The sequence below is a fragment of the Chenopodium album genome, chromosome 5, assembly GCF_948465745.1.
Source record: "Chenopodium album chromosome 5, dcCheAlbu1.1, whole genome shotgun sequence".
NCBI classification, from domain to species: domain Eukaryota; kingdom Viridiplantae; phylum Streptophyta; class Magnoliopsida; order Caryophyllales; family Amaranthaceae; genus Chenopodium; species Chenopodium album.
In genome coordinates, this window is record NC_137838.1 from 4,352,227 (window position 1) to 4,373,240 (window position 21,014).

At 43.1% G+C, this 21,014-nt stretch overlaps 1 pseudogene; it reads right to left on the reverse strand.

Moving 5' to 3' along the window:
• Positions 1-1,934: 1,934 nt before the first annotated feature.
• Positions 1,935-20,632, reverse strand: LOC145631342 (putative WRKY transcription factor 53; annotated as a pseudogene).
• Between the last annotated feature and the right edge of the window lie 382 nt (positions 20,633-21,014).

The following is a 21,014-nucleotide window of genomic DNA, read 5'->3' on the forward strand; positions in this document are numbered from 1 at the left end:
TTTTCTCCTTCATTTTTTATTTTCTCTCTCCTCTGTTTTTTTAATTTTCCCCCTTTTTTACACTTTTTTGATTGAATTTGTTTCTTACAACATGAAAGTAGTTATTAAGTATGAATTTTTGTGTGAATTTCGATTTTGTGTTTTAATTTCGATTGATTAAGGTATATATGAATCTTTGAATTCACAAATTATACTCTATTTTTTCTCCTTCCTTCTTTAATTCCTTTATCCACAGTTTTTTTTTTTTTTCTATTTTTCTCGTTTTTTCGATTTAACGATTGAATATGTTACTTACAATATGGAATTGGTTGTTTATCTGATTTTTTGAATTCATATGAATTGAATTTTTTTTTTTTAGCTTCGATCAATTTCATTTGTGTATGAATTTCATTTGATTTTCTGCATTTTTTTTTATCAATGAACATAATCATGCAAAATATGAACATATGCATAGGTTCCCTTAAATGTGAACATAAGCTTTTTAGAAAGTGAACATAAGCATAAAACATATGAACATATGCATTTCAGAAAGTAAACATAACAATTCAAAATATGAACGTAAGCATTGATTTCCTTAAAGTGAATATAACCATTTAAAAGGTGAACATATGCGTAAAAAATATGATTATATGCATTTAAGAGAGAGAAGTTATGCATAAACATACTTAATGAGAACAACAAATATTTACTATGAATCTTTACATTATGAACATATAAAATATTATTATGAATATAAGGCATTTTATTATGAACATAAAAAATTGAAGAAATAAAAATAATATGATTATGAAACATATGCATCATAATTCATAAGTATTAAAAATATGAACATATGCATTGAAAATATGAACATATGCATTGGTTCATTTTTGAATGCGTATGAACATAATTAAGCATTTCAGAAGGTGAACATATACATAAAAAAATATGAACATATGGATATAGAAAGTGAATATAAGCATTTCAGAAAGTTTACAAACAAATTTTATATATGAACATAAGAATTCAAAATATAAACATATGCATTTTGAAATGTGAACATAAAATATCCGTTTGATTTCACTAATTTTTTTGACAATTCCAATAATAAATTTCGAACAATATTCAAACAAAATTAAGTGATAATCATATAAATTCAAACAAAACTAAGTGAAATTTACATAAAATTGCCTTTTTGGGGAGGATCCTTTTGATTTTCATCTCTTTCCTAATGTCCATTGATGTTTTTGCAGTTTTTTAGTGAAAGAATGAAATAGAGGAGAGAGAAAGTGAAAAAGAGGAGAGAGAAAATCATATAGAAGAAGAAGATTTTTGAGTTTGGAAATGACATTACATTTATTGGGTGTGGGTGGGTGTATTACAGTTTCCGTATTTTTTAGTTTTAGGGCTTTTTTTTAATTGGATTGTGTGTAATTAGGCTTTTGGACTATGTTGTTACACCTATTTAAGGTGCATAAGGGTGCACCTTAGACTAATTGGAAACAAGGGCTTTTTGGCTTTTTAGGCCGGATCGGGCTTTTTTTGACTTACCCTAACCCGTCCATTTATTGGACGATCACCACATAGTTGATCACCTCTATGATAAACGTGTTTAATCGAAACATAACCAGAGAAGTTGATAGGCTCACATATTTAATTTTAGTAAATGAAATGATCCCAAAGACCCAAAACTGTTTCACATTGCCAAATCTAATCAGATAGCCCAATTTCTACGCTTTTCTTCGGGCTGAGTAACGACCCAAAACTGAATGAAATTGGCCACTAACCACTTTGTAAGGCTACCGAAGGCCCATTTTGTTATTTTTGACATCTTCCTATCTGAAATTCAATTTAAATCTTGGGTAGTTCATTTGTATTCATTTAGCTCAAAGTTTGAACATTAAATATACTTCACACAAAAAATAATTAACATAAGAAAATAAGTAGGAAAAACATTATGAGACGAAAGAAGCACCATAGAACAATAATTGCCTACTATACCTTAGATAAAAACAAGTACAAACACAAAACTGTTACACATCGAATGTGTTATTTTTTTTTAAAAAATAATCCTACTTAATTAGCTAAAAAAAAAAAAAATATCAATGCCTACTTGTAACTCGTGTATATGTATATTAATAAGAATTACTGAATGTAATTAGGGTTGTCACTGAAAAAATCATGGTCAAATTCACCTTGATCAAATGAAAGGTGTGGTGTAACATCAGAATAATGATGAGTACCTGAAGAAGATGGATGCATATGTGTAACTACTTCTGGAACGAACGCGTCTTGTGGATTATAAACTGTCTCATTACGATAATTATTGAAGTCAATCAAGTTCGGTTCACTACATGAAGGAGATTGGAACGTACTTGTAATTGTATTTGTAGAAAAACTATGATTAATATGATGATGAGTTTGTAGAACGGTACTACTATTACTACTAAAGGGTTTGATGTCTTTTTCAAAGAATAACATGGTTTCCTTTGATTGTTGACAAGGAGGATATGCTATGATCTCGATGGACTCGGTTTTTTGTGTAGGGTTAGTGGGGAAGGAGGGAAAGGAAGCCTTAGAACAAGTGTGCATACCGCGGTAAATGACTTGAAAGAAGGCAGGGTCATCTTCGGTTCTTTGTACTAGCTTTGTAGCAAAACATCCTTCAAGTGTTCTCTGATTACACCTAAAATATGCCCTGCAAACATCAACATAATGGTACTTATTACGGGGTAGTTATTATTTAGATGTTTAGGACTTTAGGAAGAATACTACTAGTCTGTTACATATAACTATTGTTTGGGTCCAATTTAGTCCAATTGGGCCTAGTCATTAAATGATCCAATTAAAAGCCCAAGGTCCAGGTTCAACTCTCCAATTGTGCTAAAGTCAAGGTCAGTCCACCAGACATGTCAATTGGGCCACGGCCCACATTCTCCATATGTGCTAAGGTATAAAAGCCTTCAATTCATTCATTTGTACACAACACACAAAGCCTCAAGCAATTAATTCTCTTGCATAGCTTTCTCTCTCTACACATTGTACTGACTTTAGCATCGGAGGGGCCTTCCTCGGCAACACCCCCGAGGCTAGTTTACGTGTGTTTGCTGTGCAGGAAACCTTCGGCCCAACATCCCTTGGACCGAATCCAGTCTTCACCACTTCAACGGGCCTTCGGCAAGGCCCCATTGTTTTCACCCGAAACAATTTGGCGCCATCTGTGGGGAAGACTTTCAAAAATCTTTAATCCAAATTTCTAATCAAAATCATCTTGCAATCATCTTAGTGGCAATGGCTAAGAACCGCAAGAGCAAAAGCCTCCGTCAAGGAGCAGGCGAAAGGCCTAAAACTCCTACACCATCACCCTCACCGGACCGGAACTCTCCCAAGGGTGCCAGTTCGGGAGGAGGATCATACAGGGAGGATTCCCTTTCTCCCGTAATTCACAACTCTCATCAGAGGCCGAGTCCCTCTCGGTCTAGTAGAGATCAGTCCGGTCATAGGACTCATTCCGTGCCCCAAAGCCAACCATTGACCGTCCGCTCTCATTCCCACACTCAGCCGAGGACCCCTTTGACGGGGCCCAGCTCGGAGGAGGTGGCGAGAGCGCTGGCAGTGCTCATGGAGGCCATGAGGGCACAAAATATGCCTCCACCTCGCGATCGAATTCCTCCGCACACCCGGCATCAGCGGAGGAAGCTAGACCATGATGGTGGAAAACCTCCTTCCTTCCGGGAACTGGAAAAGTGGGAAGAGGATACCTGGAGAACCGAGAGAGAGAGGAAAGAGAACCCTCAATTTTTCTCACGATCCTCAACTTCTCGACCAGAAACGCATAAGAGCAGCAGCTCAGCTTCTCGGCCAGAATCTGCTCGCCGAGAACAACCTGAGACTGTTCGCCGAAGCGTTCTCGACCGACTCGGCGGCAAGGAACCGAGCGTGCACAGTCGCCTCTCGTTCCCTGCAGCCGAAGCCCAAACTTCCCAGCCAGGGACGAAAACCACTCCTACCTCTCTAAGAGGGCGGAGCGCGGTCCCTTCGGCCAGGAACAAGGGCAAGGCCGTTATGCTACCCACCAGTTCGCCATTTGAGCAGTGGATACTGGAAGAGCACGTGCCCACGGTTAAAATACCGTCGCACATTACATATGATGGGACTTCGGATCCGAAGGACCACATTGCCTCGTATGAGGCTCACATGCATCTTTGCCCCAGGTCCGAAGCGACTTGGTGCAAATATTTTCCAACCACTCTCAAGGGGGTCGCGCAAGCATGGATCTCCAAGGGAGTGAAACAAGGCTCTATAACAGGGTGGGACGATCTGTCCTCCAAATTTAGGAGCAAGTTTTCCACGGCAAACCGCCGAGAGAAGACTACTGCAGAACTCATGGGTCTGCAACAGGGGGAGACCGAAAGCCTCCGAGACTACCTGACCCGTTTCAGCAACGAGTCATCCAGCGTCTCTCAGCTGGACCAGGGGTTAGCCGTTTTTGCAATGCAGAATGGCCTTCAGCCTGGGAAGTTCCTAGACTTCATGGTCATGCATACCCCGCAGACCTTGGAGGAAGCTCTGAATGCCTCGGATAAATTCATCCGAGCCGAAGAGTGGAACAAAACAAAAACCCAACCTCAATCTGGGGGAAGGAAGCAAAAACAAACACCCTTGTCTGAAGGCCAAGGCCAGAGGACAAAGGGAAAGGCCAAGGCCTCGGAACAATCTTCGGCCAACGAGCCGAGGAAGGAAAAATCTGCCTCGTTCACAGGTAGATACGAGTCTTACACTCCGCTCTCTCTTCCACGCGCCAAAATTTACAGCGTGACGAAAGAAGAGCAGAGTTACCGAAAGCCGAGACCACTCCCAGAGTGGTATCAGCGAAAAAATAAAAATCAGTGGTACGAGTTCCACGAATCTCCGGGACATAACACTGAGGAGTGTATCCAGCTGAAGGACCAGATCGAAGACATGGTCCGGAAGGGATACTTGAAAAAATACATCGCGGATCACCGCGAGAAAAAGGAGGCCGAGAAGTCAGCAAAGGACTCTCGGCAAGACCTCGACTTCCCCCGGAAGAACAGTAAAAATGCGGAGGGAAAATTCTCTCCGATCAATGTTATCTCGGGAGGAATATGCTCTCGGAGGGAACACAAGCGACACCTTAGGGCTCTGACCCACCAGGTGAACAACGCCGACATTCAGCCTCCCCAGTCGCCGGTGCCGAACATGACGTTCACAGCCGCCGACTGCCGGGGGGTGACGTTCCCTCACGAGGATCCGTTGGTGATCATCGCCACGGTGGCCAACCACGACGTCAGCAAAGTCCTTGTTGACGGTGGCAGCGGAGCAAACATTCTGTTCCGAAAGGCCTACAATCAAATCAAGCTGAAGCCCAAGCATCTTACGCCAGTACCCTACCCGGTATCCGGATTCAATGGGGCTTCAACTTACCCAGATGGGAAGGTGACACTTCCTGTCACCATCGGCTGCGATGAAGCAGCCAGGAATGTCATGACTGAATTTTTGGTCATTGACGCTCCTTCAGTGTATAACGTGATTTTGGGGAGACCCATAACTCACGAGATCCAAGGGGTCGTCTCAACTTATCATCAGCTGATGATTTACGTCTCAGACGCCGGCTTCCCCGAAAGGATCCAGGGCAGCCAAAAGGACGCCCGAAGGTGCAACTACCTCAAGCCATCCACTAGTCGCCCAGATGACGACGACAAGGATGAGGAGGAGAAAGAAAAAGAAAGAGAGCCAAGCACAAAAAAGCCGAAAGGCCTAAGCGCTTCGGCCCAAGGTTCTGTGCCCAGAGAAAAAGGGCCAGAAAGGGAAAAGGCTAGCTCTTCATCTGAGCCGAAAGACTCAGAGAGCCAGCCGAAGAACAGAAAGTCTGGGACGCCGGCTGACATAGACAGCAGGCCAGATTGTGAAGAGTCCAGTCCATCAACAATGGACATGGACCAGCAGACTGAAACGGTCGAATTGACCGAAGGAGACGCGGAGAAATGTGTAACAATCGGGATGGACCTTGATCCGAACACCCGTTGTGAACTTATTCAGCTCCTTCGGGACAACAGAGATGTGTTTGCTTTCTCGGCAGCTGATATGCCCGGGATAAGTCCAAACCTCATCTCCCATAAGCTTAACGTTGACCCAACGTGTCGACCAATTAAGCAAAAGAAGCGGAGTTACTCTGCAAATAAGAACCGAGACATCGCAGCCGAGGTCAAAAAGTTGCTGGAGGCAGGCTTCATCGAGCCTTGTCAATATCCGGAATGGCTGGCAAATGTGGTGATGGTTCAGAAGGCCAATGGTACCTGGAGGATGTGCGTTGACTTCACGGACCTAAATAAGGATTGTCCGAAGGATTTCTATCCCTTGCCGAGGATCGATCAGCTAGTCGACTCGACAAGTGGCCATGCCTTGCTTAGTTTCATGGACGCATTCTCAGGGTATCATCAGATCTTCATGCACCCCGACGATCGAGCAAAGACGGCATTCGTCACGAACGCCGGGGTGTACAATTATAAAATGATGCCCTTCGGATTGAAAAATGCGGGGGCAACCTATCAAAGGCTGGTGGATCAAGTTTTCGCCGATCAAAAGGGCCGAAACATGGAAGTCTATGTTGACGATTCGATCGTCAAAAGCAAAAAATCTGAGGACCATGTTAAGGACCTGGCTGAAACCTTCGCCACCTTAAGAAAGCATCAAATGAAGCTGAATCCGAAGAAGTGTGTCTTCGGCGTGAAGTCAGGGAAATTCCTTGGGTTCATGGTCAGCAAGAGGGGGATTGATGCCAATCCCTCCAAAGTCAAAGCAGCGCTTGACCTTCCTGAGCCGAAAACAAAGCGGGATGTTCAGCGGCTCACCGGAAGAATGGCAGCCCTTTCGAGGTTCATTTCCAGAGCTTCGGATAAGGGGTTACCTTTCTTCAAAGCCCTGAAACTCCCGAAAACAAAGGAGCTCGTTTGGGAGGAAGAGCAAAAAGAAGCCTTCAAGCAGCTTCGGGAGCATCTGGCTCAACTCCCAACGCTGGCTAGCCCAGCAGAGGGAGAAACTTTGTATCTGTACGTGGCTGTTAGCCCAGCCACCATCAGTGCAGTACTGCTGAAGGAAGAAAGCAAAATTCAGCAACCGATCTATTTCGTCAGTCACACCCTGACGGATGCCGAGACTCGCTACCCTCTACTCGAGAAAGTCGCCTTTGCGGTAGTGGTAGCGGCTCGGAAGCTGAGGCCCTATTTTGATTGCCATCAGATAGTGGTCTTAACTGATCAGCCGCTGGAAAAAGTTCTCGGCAAAGTTGAAAAATCTGGTAGGCTGGCCAAGTGGGCTTTTGAGCTCACCGAATTCAGCATCAGCTACCAGCCGAGGGCTGCCATAAAGGCTCAAGCTCTAGCGGATTTCTTGGCCGAATGCTCGTACCAAGAGACGCTAGATAATGAAAGGAAAGTCTGGACTGTGTTTACGGATGGATCCTCCACCGTAAATGGTTCAGGGGCAGGGGTAGTGATAACCTCTCCCGAAGGCAAATCCTTTGAGTATGCACTAAAATTTTCTTTCAAGGCTTCGAACAACGAAGCTGAATATGAGGCAGCAATCGCTGGCCTAGAGCTGTGCATCTCCTTGGAAACCGAGCATGTCTGCCTGAAAAAAGACTCTCAGCTAGTTGCATATCAGATCAGTGGCAGCTACGAGGCCAAAGAGCCCTCCATGATAGCCTATCTTGCCAAGATCAAATCAGTCATTGCAAAGCTGAGAACCTTTGAGGTTCAACTGATCCCAAGGGGTCAGAATACTCAGGCCGATGCACTCTCCAAACTTGCTAGTTCAACTCTCACTGAGCTGAGCAGATCTGTATATGTGGAGGTACGTCGAGAAAGAAGTGTCGACGAAGCACCTGAAGTGTGCTGCGCTGACCCAGAGCCCAGCTGGATGGACCCCATCCTAGCTTTCAAGCTTCGGGGAGAGATTCCCGAAGATAGAATTTTGGCCTCCAAGCTGAAGAGAACCAGCTCAAGGTTCATCGTCTTCAGGGGGGAGCTTCTGAAAAAATCCTTCTCAGCCCCATTGCTGAAATGCGTGGGACCGACAGATGCAGATTATATCCTACGGGAGATTCACCTCGGCATCTGCGGGAACCACATCGGGGGAAGGACCTTAGCCCACAAGGCATTGAGGGCCGGATATTACTGGCCCACCATGATCTCAGATGCTAAGGAGCTGGTTCGGAAATGCGAAAAATGTCAAAAATTCGCACCAGTTATCCATCAGCCAGCTAGGGATCTTCAGCCGATTCTTAATCCACTCCCGTTTGCCCAATGGGGACTGGATATACTGGGACCATTTCCAGATGCTATGTACCAGAAAAAATGGCTGATAGTCGGTGTTGATTACTTCAGTAAATGGATCGAGGCCGAAGCAGCCTCGAACATTACAGAGCAAACTGTCAGAAAATTTATCTGGCAGAATATCATCACTCGTTTCGGCATCCCGAGAGTATTTGTCTTCGATCATGGGAGGCAATTCGATAACTTACCGCTGAAGCGGTATACAGATCAGTTCGGCATCAAACTGGCATATTCAGCGGTATGCCACCCGCAAAGTAACGGACAAGCCGAAGCTACAAATAAACAGATCCTAAATGCCCTCAAAAAGAGGGTGGAGGATCAAAAGTCCAAGTGGCTGGAGGAGCTCCCAGGAACCCTTTGGTCCCTACGGACAATTGAAAAAGAGGCAACGGGCTATTCACCTTTTGAACTGGTGTATGGCGCCGAAGCCGTCCTCCCAGTGGAAATTGGCTCTGAGAGCTTACGGGTGCACCACTTCTCAGCTGAGAATGAGCAACTGATGAAGGAATCTCTCGATTTCCTCGACGAAGTAAGAGACTCAGCCCGAGACAGAATGGCTGCTTATAAGCAGAGAATCAACAAATTTTACAACCGAAGGGTCCATGCAAGGCCCCTCAAAATTGGAGACCTTGTCCTTCGGAATGCTGCTGCAGTTCAGAAAGGCCGAATCCATGGGAAACTCTCAGCTACATGGGAAGGGCCCTACGAGATCAGTGATGAGCTTCAGCCAGGGACATACCGACTTCGGCAGTTGGATGGAACTGAGTTGAAAAATCACTGGAACGCTGATGTACTGAAGAAATATCATGTGTAAACCCTTCGGGGCAGAACAATCTTTGTAAGTACATTTTGAATTAATGAAAGGCCTTGGAGCCACCATTTATATAAACATTTGCAACTTTTTATTCTTTCAAAGTTTTCTTTGTTCTATCTACTCTTTAAGGGTTTTTATTCAGCCCTGTCTGAAACCTTCGCCTCTGGGTAACTGGGTTTCGGATTGCTGACAAACCCGTCTTTTTAAAGAACACTGGTCTTCCAGCTGAAGTCAAGCTTCAGTAAGACTTGTTCTCCAAAGACATGAGTCCATGGACAAGTCTGGGATATTGCCTTAACTGAGCCTCGTATCCCAGAAAGCCATTATCCGAAGCATTGCCTTCAGTTGGCCCTGTGTTTCGGATATCCATTTTTAAAGATAGACAGAAAATCAAGGATATCAGCAACTGTTGGAAATTTTTTATTCAGCCCTGTCTGAAACCTTCGCCTCCGGGTAACTGGGTTTCGGATTGCTGACAAGCTCGTCTTTTTAAAGAACTCCGGTCTTTCAGCTGAAGTCAAACTTCAGTAGGACTTGTTCTCCAAAGACTTGTTCTTCATTCTGGGGTATTGCCTTAACTGAGCCTTGTATCCCAGAAAGCCATTGTCCGAAGCATTGCCTTCAGTTGGCCCTGTGTTTCGGATATCCATTTTCAAAAGATAGAAAAATAAAACCCAGCTTAGTAATCCAAAGACTTGAATCTTTAGATTTCTGAGGGGGCAAGAGGCACTACCAGTGCAAGTCTATGTTCAGCAGAACTCTTTAAGCCGAAAGCTTTGCACTTCGCGAATTTTTTACGAAAATTTCTCAAGATCAGAAACAGTAAAGCATTCAAAATAAGACAAAGCAGTTGAAGAAAGGAACATCAGATTAATAATTCATGCTCAGAAAGTGAGCTACAAGTTCAAATAAATCAAAGACTGTATCGGCAGCCGCCCACAAGCGGAAAATAACAGCTGCCGAAATACGTACAGAAACAAAAATAAACTGTTTGTACGACAAGGCAAGCTGAAGCAAAAAACAAGGCAAAAAATTCAGAAAGCGGCAAGTCTAAAGTTGAGCGCACGATGAACCGCAAGATTCTGAAGACGACTGCCCGAGTTCCTATGCTTCAGCCCGAGGATCAGACTGATCAGCGTTGTTGGACCCCATGGTGGCCTCAGCCCCAGCAGCAGAAGAGGCGGGCTTTGCACCCTGCTAAGCCTCCCTCTCCCTCCGTTCAGCCTCCAACTCCTCCCTCTCAGCTTCTTCTTCGGCTTCCTCAGCCTTAAGGATTTCAGCTTCGATTGGAGTTGCATATTTCATGTGAGGGTCTTCGGGATCCTGGACCCATTCAGCACATTTGGACCAGTCAAGCTTCGGCTCAGCATGTAGGCAGACTCTTCGGCACACTCTGAACCCGTTTCTAAAACCCATTTCATACTCTTCTTGGGTATAGATGCGCACCTTGAGTAGAGCCTCAGCATCAGCCAGCTTCTTTTTCGTCTCCTCCAAGTCTTCCTTGGATTTCTTTAGCTCATCAGCAAGCTTGGAGGAAGACTCTTTCTGCTCGTCCAGTTCCTGCTGAACTTGGGAAGCCTTGGTCTGAGCTTGGGTCAACTTATCTTCCTTGACCTTCAGCTGATTCTCAGCCTCTTGGAGCTTGGCTAGTTGAGCTTCAGCGGCAGTAGCAGCTTCGGAGAGTTGGACATTCCGAGCCTGGAGCGCCTCTTCAGCAGCCATTCTGCTGGCTTCAAGAGCTTCCAACTTCTGCTGCACTTCAGCTTGTGCAACAGTTCCTTCTTGGATTCGGCTCCCGATGGCAGCTTTGAATTTGGAAATATCCACTCCCATGTGCTCCTGAAGAAATTTTTCCCCTTCCATCAGCGGGGGGAAAACTTCCTTCTCCATGGCATCGCAGAAGGTCTGAAGGGCTTCAGCAGCTTTCTTTTCATACTCTTCACCCTTCTGCTGCTTCTCTTCAGCCGCTGCTTGCTTCAGCTTGGCAAGCTTTAGCTCCTCTTCGGCTACCTTCTTGTCGTACTCAGCAGCGTCAACCCTATCTTGTAGGGTATCTATCAGCTCTACAGTGAGAGTCTGATTGTGCACAAACTGGAAACAGGGGCACAAGTCAAAAAAAAAAACAAACAAAAACACAACTGAAGAGCTGAAGTGAGAAAGAGATAAAGGCAAAGGAGAATCACCTGCATCATCAGCAGTTGGTTAGACCTGGCTGGGTCTGGAACTGATCTGCTGGATTCGCCCATCCCAGCAGTGGCCTTCAGCGACCAGATCCTCGCCCTATCTACTTCGGACATGCCAGCAAAATTGCCGAAGTAGGCTGCAGCACCTTCTCGGTTCTGACCCCATATGAGGTCCCAGATATGATCTGGGATTGGCATTTGGGGGGCCGAGAAACCCATTTCTCCAGACTGCAGCGTCTAGAAGGAAGGGAAGGATGACGATGGAGCTTCTTGAGTCTTAGATGGCTCAGCATCCCCCTTCTTCTCAGCAGAGTCAATTACTATGACCTCCGCTTCTTCATCAGGTGTGAGGACGAAAGCCTCAACCTCTCTTGCAATATCGGCTGTGAAACCCTCAGCATTGGGCATCACAGCATTCTCATCTCTGTGCTCAGCAGCACACTCTTGAGCTTCCTCTTGAACCCCTCCCTTAGGATCGGGAGTTTTCTGATCCACCTCCATCTCGGGAGGTGGCGGAGGGGTCCTCGGAGGTGATTGAGCCGGCGGCCGGGGAACCCTCGGCGATCCACCGCCTTCCTCAGGTTCCCTTATTTCGATGCCGATGGTCATCGGCCTCCTTTGAAAGTCATGAGGGCCGATGATGGCCATCCTTCGTCGCCTTTTTTGAAGCGGCTGCTCGTCCATGTCTGAGTCTTCAGACTCTTCTTGTATCTGGTCTTCGGGACGAGCAGGGGCTTTACCCTCTCTCTGTCTATTACTCTCCTCGGACTGTAAAAGACAAGGGGGGACGAAGGGTATGAGTAACAGCAAAAAAAAAAAAAAAAAAAAAAAAAGCAACAGCAAAGCTGAAAAGCTAGGTCTAAAGAACTCACCGAAGTCTTCAGCAAAGCCTCGTCTTCTTCAGTTGCCCTAGCTGCAGCTTCTTCTTCAGCATCTCTGGAAGACCCCACTCCTCCTTCGCAAGCTTCAATAACCCGTGCAACCTCTTCGGCTGTACGGGCAGCTTCAGCTTCTTCGTCTAACAGCTGAAACAAGGGATCCCTCTTCTTCCACCAAGGCTTCTGCTTCCGATATAGAGCAACAGCCTCAATTTGGAAATGGGTAGAGTCTAGATGGACTTCCCTATGCTTCGATTCAGTGATAGAAGGAGCCCGAGCAGTTACGACACGTTCTCGGTTGACGCCGAGACGATCGTAGTTAATGCCGACGTTGGTCTCGTCCCGCTCTGAAAGAAGAAGAGGGAAAGGATTAGTTCAGCTAGGTCGGCACAGCAGAGAAGTACGAAGTAAAAGCAGAGGAAAAGATATAATTAAAAGGCCTCGGCCCCAGCCGAAGAAACTTACCATCCCTAAACTTTCGGCTGAGGCCGACAGCTGCTAACATGTTCTCTTGGAAGACATAATGCGTATCGGGGAGCCAAGTCTCCGGGATATGCTGCATCCGACCGCTGCCCCCCGGGTTCGGCCGCTTGCCAAAGATGTTCTGCTGATTAAGGTTCGGATCCGAACCGTCACCTTCGGGGGGACCCAAGCTTCCCATCTCGGGATCAGGCTCGGCAAGATACCTGGGGGCACTGAAGACGCAAGGGTGGTCCGGATCTGTGGGCGCCCTAACCCAGATCCATTGACCTCTCCAGTCTTTGTCTGAAGAGTCATTCGGCCACATGGTCAGATACTGGGGCCGAGACTCAATCCGGTACCACCCAGAGCCGTGATGTCCGTGCCCACTTTGAATATTTGGCACTAGCCGATGGAGCTTTCTGAAGCAGTGCAGGTTCGGCACATACCTGAAGAACTTGCAGACCCACAAGTATGTCATCACCCTTCGGATGCTGATGGGAGTTAGCTGACATAGAGAAATGTTATAATGGATCAGCAAGTCTCGGACGAATACGTCCAAAGGGAACCTCAGCCCATACTGAAGTTGTCTTGTATATACCCCCACATACCCCGGGGGTGGACGATGGATTCTATCGGATGCCACGGGCATTCGGCACCAATACCCATCAGCTTCAAGGATGCCGTAATGCAGCTCAATCTGCTCGGCAAACCGATACTGTTCGGCATTCTCTACCCACCATGAGTAGGGGCGGTTCTTTATCATGGCCGAAGCCACTTCAGCATCCTCCCACTCTGAAAACCCAGGAAGGATATCCCAAAGGACGGCGGGAACTTCATCATCTCGCCCAGAAACGCTCGGCCCCTCCGCCCCCTGAGGAGGAGCCGAAGAAATGGGAGTTGCCCTAATCCCTTCAGCAGGGTCAGATTCTGCTCTCTGTCCATTCCAGGTCCCCGTCCTGTTCCTAGGATCGGGAATCGGCCTTGCTCTTCTTGGAGCACGGGCCCTACCTCTAACTTCCCTCGCCATTGATGAGTTTCGAAGAAAAAAAGTCGAAAAAGAGGAAAAAGAGTTCGAATTTGAAGAAAAATAAAAACTAAAATCAAAGGGAATTACCTTAATCTGAAGCGAAAGTTGCCGATTTACGAATTGGTAGTGACGAATCTCAGTTTCTAAGCTCAATGCTCGGGGAATTTGCGAAGTTTTGATGCGGGTTCTTGGGTTTTTTCTCGAGAGTTCTGGGTTTGTGTTGGTGAAGAAGTGAGGAGGGATGACGCGCCTCTGATTATATCTCCAAGAATGGGAATTCTGGGAGTCTGCGCTTTAATTTCTCTTAAATACTCCACTAAGTAACCGTTAAACACACGACCTCACGATTAAACCGCCCATTATCCGTCCAACTTCCACAATCATTCACCTAACCGTTGTTATCTCATTAATTACGGTTTAAATCCAAATTTCTTGGATTAATTAAATCATTTACTTCCCTCCTTTTCTGATTAATCAGACCCGACCCGTCATCCTTCCAAATCGGGTCTGGGGGGCAAGTTGTTTGGGTCCAATCTAGTCCAATTGGGCCTAGTCATTAAATGATCCAATTAAAAGCCCAAGGTCCAGGTTCAACTCTCCAATTGTGCTAAAGTCAAGGTCAGTCCACCAGACATGTCAATTGGGCCACGGCCCACATTCTCCATATGTGCTAAGGTATAAAAGCCTTCAATTCATTCATTTGTACACAACACACAAAGCCTCAAGCAATTAATTCTCTTGCATAGCTTTCTCTCTCTACACATTGTACTGACTTTAGCATCGGAGGGGCCTTCCTCGGCAACACCCCCGAGGCTAGTTTACGTGTGTTTGCTGTGCAGGAAACCTTCGGCCCAACATCCCTTGGACCGAATCCAGTCTTCACCACTTCAACGGGCCTTCGGCAAGGCCCCATTGTTTTCACCCGAAACAACTATTATATACTACGTATAAGTAATAAGTTATATATATATATATAACAAGTTGTTAAGCAACGTTTGTTGTAGTAGCATTCTTATTAGGCTCTTATTTTTTACACAAACATTCGTTCTTAGGCTGTTTGCTTAGGTGAATAGCATAGGTTAAACATGTATGTCACACTCTTTAGATTTGTTGATAGTTTGCTAACTACGGTCTTCAAGCAGCCAAGGCAGGTAATAGGTATGAGTGATACCCCTTTCAACTTTCAGTTTTAATTCGTGCAATATCAGGCCATGGCGAAGACAGTAACACTAGGAGATCAAGAAAGACCGAGATCAGACTAATGGTTACTCACTTGCTCAATTAACATCATATAGGACTAATGCCCCGTTCACTTTGCCTTATTTTTGTTTACTAAACTGAAATCAATTTTGCTAGCTGAACTTAAATTATTATTGAACTGGAATTAATTTGACTAAAGTGAAATTATTTTTATTGGTTTTCTGTTATGATTTTTCTGAAATTATTTTTACCGAACTGAACTTATTTTTACTAAACTGAACTTATTTTTACTAAATACTCCGTATTTTTTTTGTAAGGTGAAGTGAACAGGGCCGGATAGGTGAACGCATGACAAATTAAAGGCAACTAGTTTTCCTTCAATCATTTAGGACATCTATAAGATTATGAAATGCAAAATCAAACAAATAATCAATCCCATTATATATGCATGTAGACTAGCTAATTAATTACCTTGGAAATTTAGCTCCAAGAATGTCCTTTTGTCCATATTTTCTCCAACTAAAACCATCTTCAATCGGGCCTTCAAGCCCGTTTTTCGTACAACCTTGCACTCTTTGTGTCACTTGAGGAATAACCCTTCTACAATATAAAACACAAATCTAATTTATATATAATTAAGGATGTATAAAAGTCTCAACTTGATCAACATAAACACATTTTGGATGTTTTAAAATTAGAAGAAACATTATCTTTTTGGGAAAATTAAATTATTATCCTGGAAATTGTGGAGACAGGTGATACGCATGTTAAAAATCCAGTGTGTTTGCAACAAGAATTGGAATAATGCCATCTTTACAACTGACTCTACTACGTTAATTAGCTTAACCTGATACTAATCAAGGAATAAACCAACCACAAAAAACAAAAGATACTTTACTAAATTTAATTATATTGCAGGAAGTGTAGCTAAGATAGATTCGACTAGGTCGAATCATATTACTCTTCAGATTACAGAATATGCACCAATCGAGCTAGGTCGATGTGGGATAGCTGGACCATGTTAACAAATATTTAACATGAAAATCATAAATTTTGGTAAATGTCATCAAGAATCAATTTTTGTTTGGTTTTAATCTGAAAAATTAATTCAAGAAAATAAACCGATGATCAAAATAGAGAGGAATTGAACGTACGGAGTGAAGGGGAGAAAAGAAAATTAAACATGTACTCGTAAATATGCAAAATATATAAATAATAATTTTGAAATAATTAAATTCATTTCTTTCCTAGGAGACCTACTTTCAAACTTGTGAATAGGTTGTTCTCCAATGTGTCTACTAAAGAAAATAATTTTAATGTGATAATTAATTTATATAGGGAAAAAAAACCTTAAATTCGATTAAACACTATTTAACCTACCAAAAATTGAACAATGAAGCAAATCATGATGTAAAATATTTGCCTAATTCTTTGATCAAATCACTATAGCTAACCCCACCCAAACCCACCTCTATATCCCACAACCCATTAAAAAAAAATGGTCATGTTTCTTATTTTCATTCATAATACTAATGTTGATTAAATATCATATAAATTATGTAGGAAATTTTGCAAAAACCACCTTTTAATTTTTTTTTTAACCACCTTTTTAAAAAAAAAATGTTGCAAAAGACCACCAATAGAAAAATTTGTTGTAATTTACCACCAATTCAATATAAAACAATTGATAAATTTGGCTAAAAAAGTGGTAATTTGCAACAAAATTTTTAAAAATGATGGTATTTTGCAACATTTTTTAAAAAGGTGGTTATATGAAAAAAAAAAAAAGATTTAAAAGGTGGTTTTTTACAAAATTTTCAATTATCTATTATATTTAAAAAATGAAGCAAAATAAATCTAGCTCATGTAATAAAATAAATAATAAAGTACTAACTAAAATAGATCATCAGATTATAATCTATAATAAGAATTTACAAACAACAAATAATTGTATTACCTCAACTTTTTGGGGTCATTTTTAAGGTCAAATGGATGTTTGAAATCACCATTATTATCAGAGTCTTGACTTTTAGGGCTTCCACTGAAAGAATAAGGAGAATCAGTTGTTGTTTGTTCAAACACCTTAGACTTAGATAGGTTGTTGCTTGAAACTTAGACTTAGCCTAGAAAGAGAGAGTTTCGCTTTGAAACTTGCTGGATGCTCACTGAAGGTATTGAGGATGTTATAAGGGGTGCTTGGGAGGGCGCTAGACATCTGAACATGGCGGAAAAAATTGCAGCAGTAGGGAAACATTTGATGGATTGGAGCAAAGATAGCTTCGAGAATTTGGGTGAAAAAATTGCTGATGCAGAGGATGCTTTGAAGGTTGCTCAGAATCTTGGAGGTTCTTGCCCGAATTTTGATGAATGCAAGAGGATTGAGGCCCTTATTGATGAGCTACATGAGAAAAATGAGGCATATTGGTACCTCCGTTCGAGGGTATCGGAAATCAGAGACGGAGACCGCAATACGAAATACTTCCATCACAAAGCGTCTCAGAGAAAGAGCAAGAATTATATCAGAGGGCTTATTGATGATGATGGCGTGTGGAGGTCAGGGAAGAAGGAGATTGAGAAAATTATTCTTTCTTTCTATGGTTCCTTATTCACGCAGGGGAATATAGATGACACAATCATGGAAGAAGTCCTTGGATGTGTTCCTACTCTGATTAATGAAGGTATGAATTCCACCTTATGTCGTACTTTTACGAAAGCCGAAATATTTACAGCTTTGTCTCAAATGAGTCCCTGTAAAGCACCGGGCCCGGATGGTTTACATGCGATTTTTTATCAGAAATATTGGCATATTGTTGGTGATGATGTGACAAACTTTGTTAATAGTGTTATTTCTGGTAGAATTTCGCTTTCTGAGGTTAATCGTACTCATGTGGCTCTCATTCCGAAAATTAAAGATCCCACTAGTATTGCTCAATTTCGTCCGATTTCCTTGTGTAATGTCCTCTATAAATTGGCTTCGAAATCAGTAGCTAATAGGTTGAAACCCCTCCTTCAAGGCCTTATAACTGAAAATCAGAGTGCTTTTGTCCCGAAAAGGTTGATCACTGATAATGCTCTTATAGCTCTGGACCTATTTCATACTATGAAAAAGAGGTCGAAAGGTCGTCGGGGCTCAATTGCGATGAAGTTAGATATGAGCAAGGCGTATGATTGGGTGGAATGGGTTTTTCTGAGGAAATTGCTGATAAAAATGGGCTTTGCAGGTGCTTGGGTTGATACTATTATGACATTTGTGACTTCTGTTAGTTACTCTTTCCTAATTAATGGGGTCCCTTCGGATACATCGATTCCGTCCCGAGGGCTCCGGCAAGGTGACCCTATTTCACCTTATCTCTTCATCCTTGTTGCTGATGTTCTTTCTAGGATGCTTCAAAAGGCTTCGGAGCAAAAGATGATTCATGGGGTTCGAGCTAGCAGAAATGGTCCGGAAATTACTCATCTGTTTTTCGCAGATGACAGTCTTTTATTTACTAGAGCTACCTCTCAGGAATGTTCGATTATTGTTGATATTCTCAACAGATACGAAGCAACTTCCGGGCAAAAAATTAATTTGGAGAAATCTGAGGTGTCTTTTAGTAAAGGGGTTCCTTTACCTTCACGGATCACTTTTAGCTCTATTCTTGGTATGGAAATGGTTGAGAAGCATGTGAAGTATCTTGGATTGCCTACTGATGTAGGAAGATCGAAGAAAGCGGTTTTTGCTTTTGTGAAGGATCGAATTTGGAAGAAATTGCAAGGATGGAAGGAGAAGCTATTATCTAGAGCCGGGAAAGAAGTACTTCTAAAATCGGTGATACAAGCCATACCTACATATCTCATGGGTGTCTATAAGTTTCCCTCGGGTTTAATTAATGAAATTCATGGGATGATGGCTAGATTTTGGTGGGGTTCGAATGAGAGGGGAAGGAAAATTCATTGGAGGAGATGGGATGCCCTATGTCAACCTAAGTTTTTAGGAGGGATGGGTTTTCGTGACTAGGGAGTGTTCAATGACGCTTTGCTTGGAAAACAATTATGGCGGATTGCAACTAATGAAGCTTCCTTGGTTAGCCGTGTTCTAAAGGCTAAATATTTCCCTCATACTACGATTTTTGATGCTGCTCTTGGGCCAATTTCAAGCTTCTCTTGGCAAAGCCTTTGGAGTTCAAAAGCTTTAATCAAAGAAGGGATGTTATGGAGGGTAGGAGATGGGCGTAATATACACATATGGAAGGACCCGTGGCTAATTGATGATACCAGCAGATTTGCTACTTCCGAAAGTAGGGAAGATATGTGTACTATGGTGTCTGATTTGATTGATACAGAAGGAAAGGTATGGGATACTCTCAAGCTGGAAGCAGTGTTCAATGAGCGTGATAGGAAGGCTGCTCTTTCTATTCCTATTAGTGAGCGTCTTCCTAGAGATGTTCTCACTTGGGCTTGGTCCAAGGATGGACGTTATGAGGTAAAGTCAGCGTATCTGCTGGGAAAATCCTTGAACTTGGATGGTTTTGAGCACTTCTAGACTGAAATATGGAAGGCAGAGGTTACCCCAAAGGTGCGTCACTTTCTTTGGAGGTGCTGCTCTTTTACCCTCCCTTCTCGTAGTGTGCTTAAATATAGACACCTAAAGATGTCCCTGCTGCGGAGGTGATGCTGAAACAATTTTGCATGCTGTCATTTTGTGTCCTAGTATGCGTCAGTTATGGATTAGGAGTGGGTGTGAAAAAGCCCTCGATATTGGCAGCCTAGATTCCTTTGGGGAAGTCCTGCTACATTGGAAGAAGGTACTTGCTTCTGATGTCTACCAAAGAAGCCTCTTCCTAACTTGGTTTATTTGGTTCAGACGCAACAAATGGGTTTTTGATAATACCTGGGAGCTGGAAGAAGTTATCCTATACAGACATTGCAGATTGGTGGTGGACTTTGGTGAGTATATGGAGAAAATTTACGGTGGCACTGCTCAAACTCATGACCCTGGCAGTAAGGTCTGGTTGCCTCCTCCTGCTGGTGCCGTGAAGATCAACGTTGATGCCTCCATTAGTGAAGAGGGTTGGGTGGGATTGGGTGCTGATGCCCGTGACTGTAAGGGGCACGTAATCTTCTCTGCTGTGCGAAGGTTTAAAGCTTGCTGGGAGCCTTTGGTTGCTGAAAGTAAAGCAGCTCTCTTTGGTCTGCATCTGGCTAGAGATCGTGGTCTCACTGACGCTATAATCGAGTCAGACTCGCTGCAATTAATTTCCAGGCTTAACAAAAACTCAGTCGCCCTTGCTGCAGTTGATAACATCCTAGAAGACATCGTGCATGTTAGTTCTTGTTTTTCTGTTATTATTTGGTCTCATACCAAAAGAGATGGGAACTTTGTAGCCCATCATCTAGCTAGATTAGTGCCTATGGGTAGAGAACAAATTTGGGAAAACCTTGTTCCATGTGAGGTTGCCCCGTATGTACTCATGGACTCTCTTGCTTTGAATTAATGCACTAATCCCGCTTTCTTTCAAAAAAAAAAAAGATAGGTTGTTGCTTGGATCATATTGCAAGATCTGTAATGACCTCTCAAACTTGGCTAATATCTTTTGAGCAATCCATCTGTACGCACCGTTGTCGTCGTTGCTAGAGGATGACCGTGGTTGTTCATTGTTGAGAATCATCAACAACAGCTACTTGGTAAGATCCCTCCCTTCAACAAGCTCATTCACTAATTCACCCTTTTCTGAATATTCATTATTTTTCTCCATTTAATAGGTTGTGTTTATGTACTTTTCTTGCCCAAAAATAGCTTATTATGCTTCTCTCTTTTTTTTTCTTTCTTTTTTTTTTTTTTTTGAAAATAAAGCTTATTATACTTCTATACTAATAAGGTATAAGGACTTTGCTAGAGCAATAAAGATGATACGGAGTAATAATTAGAAGCTAAGAAAAAAAATGACATAAATATTATAATTTGGAACCTTACAAGTTTAGAGATGGATTAGGATTATATATTAGAGGGTAATTCTGCGACCTTGATTTGCAATAATAATTCTAATTGGTCCATCTTTTCTCTTTATATATAAAATATGTTATTTTTACTTAAGAGGAAAATTGCGACCTTGATTAGCAATAATAAACCTCCATTGG